A 2,606-nucleotide genomic window follows, 5' to 3' on the forward strand; every position below is an offset into this window, starting at 1 on the left:
TAAAAATAAAGAGTGGGTTGCGAGAAAATCAGCTCAATGGAATCTATGGGCACAGTTTCTTGGAGGCTGGGGGATGAGATGTGCAAATGATTCGTTGGAGGGATTGGGAGACACTACTACATGGTCAAGTGGGAAGTGGAGCTCCACTACAGACTATATTTTCATCTGTACAAAAACCTTCGCTCTTATTGAGGGATTCACCCTGATTGACTCCATGGAAAGTGATCACAAGATGCTGACTGTTACAATGGCAATGATGAAAAGCGTGGGTGAGGACCCCGGATGTTCAGGTACTCCTTAACACCCAACACAATAGAGTTGTGTGGCACAAGGCTAATATAGCCAAAATAAATAGATATTTTCAGGAGGATTTTGATTGCTCTACTTTCTACTAAACTAAAGAATAAAAATAATAAATAGTTTTGAGGAGACAAGAGCCTCATAAACATGCATTCTCTGAAGAGATGCAATGCCTTAAAAAAAAACGAAATCGGGAAATACGGGGCATACTAAGTGCCCACAAACAAGGCCTAGCGAATATAGATTGGAGGGATCTAAATCGTGCAAAAAATAAACGGAAAACAAAAGCTAATTGCTTACGTGCTCAATTATATCAGGAGGACGCTATAGATATGTTGACTTCACTTAAGGAAGTGAATTCCCGCAGGTTCTGGACATTAATTAATAAGCCTGGGTATTCACAGAGCAAAGCCCTAACAACTTGCGTAAGTGAAGAGAAATGGGTAGGACATTTTGGAGTATTATACTCCACTCCAACCGGAACCTGGAATCCCCCGTCTTACATTGTAAATACCCCATGGAACATCACATTTGGGGTTAAAGATGTTGAAAATAGAATCACCAGATGCGCATCCTCTAGGGCGCCGGGCCGAATCGGCTTAGTAACAATGTCATGAAAGACAACCCTAGACTATGGGCTAAAATGTTATTTCTGTTATATAAAGACGTCATTCGCACGAGGACTCTGCCATCCAGTTGGAAAATGTCTTATATTATTCCCATATATAAAAAAGGGGACAGGACTGTACTGGGTAGCTATAGACCTATAGCCCTTTTAGATGTTGACGCGAAAATCTTTGCAGGAATTGTCCTTGAACATATCCAGACATGGATTGACAAATTTAAAATTTTATCACCATATCAATTCGGATTCAGGAAGAATGTAGGCACTGATGCAGGAGGCCTAATAATTAACATTCTACAAAATACTGCATGGACTCCTGGCAACAGTCCAATTTATGCCGCATCCATTGACCTGACCACTGCATTTGACCTTGTAGACAGGTCAATTTTGTGGGCTAAACTGGACCTTTTGGGAATGCCGCCTCAGTTGCTATCTTTACTACATGCATGTAAACTCCAGATTGAAAGTAAGACTTAGTGCCGAGGGAACCCTAACCCAGGAGATTCAGGTTACAAATGGCCTTAGGCAAGGGTGCATATACGCCCCTACCATTTTTAATCTAAACTTTTCAGATCTAGGCAACAACTTTGTAAATCTTAATGTCTTTTCACCCAAAATAGAAGAGTGTAAGCTAATGTGGACGGCTTATGCCGACGCCGTTACCTTATATGATCACACCCCGATTGGTCTACAGCGACTCTTATCAGCTTTTAGTAAATACATCCACCAAAATGCCTTTAAAATCAATCTCACTAAGACGGTAATAATATGCTTATCGAGTAAGAAGAATTCCAAATACTTCTCGTGGTTTCTAAACCACGAAAAACCTTTAAGGTGTTCTTCTTTCAAATATCTTGGTTATCCCATATTTGGAAATATAAAAAAAAGCAAATTTAAGAGAGTACTTGGAAACCAAGACTAGAAATATGATTGTTCAACTCCGTAAAATTAATCTAAAATACGGCAAGTTTTCCGTCCTACCTATCATTCGGTTATATAACAGCAAAATCGTAGCACAGTTATGTTATGGACTGGAGTTGGTACCGAGTTGGTACCGTCCTGGTGTAGAAACGAGGTTGGGAAATATGAATCTAAGCTGGTTAGATCCATGGCAAGTTGCCTTCCTAAATGCATCCCTATCGGTGAAATTAGGTACGAGCTAGGCCTTCACTCCTTGAGGAGTACTCTTGAATGGAGAAGATTATGTTTATATCGGAAACTGATGACGAGCCACGAATGTACACTTTATTATATCTTGGGAAGGAACATCAAGAAAGGCGCTCCCTCCTCAATCTATCTGAAGGATTTGATGGAGGAAGTTAATAACATACTTGACAACCTGGGAGTCTCAAGAGACCTCCTAATCAGTAATCCTATGAAAGTAAAATTACTATTAGCACATGCAGATTGGAATCTTACTGTCGATGAGATTCAGAAGACCAAGCTCTATCCTCAAATCATAAATGTCCATAAAAAGATGGGCGAACCTGCTCCATACTTATTAAAATTTCCGAACAGAGATTGGAGGCAAGCCTTTATGAGGTTTAGATTTAATGTATTAGAAATAGGAGACATTTTGGACATCAGGAACGGTAATCATAAAGGTCACTCTTTTTGTAAGTTTTGTAAACAAAAGGACAAGGTGGAATCACTGTGCCATTGGCTGACGACATGTGATGGG

This window comes from Ambystoma mexicanum, chromosome 2p (genome assembly GCF_040938575.1).
Source record: "Ambystoma mexicanum isolate Mex_15411 chromosome 2p, UKY_AmexF1_1, whole genome shotgun sequence".
NCBI lineage: Eukaryota > Metazoa > Chordata > Amphibia > Caudata > Ambystomatidae > Ambystoma > Ambystoma mexicanum.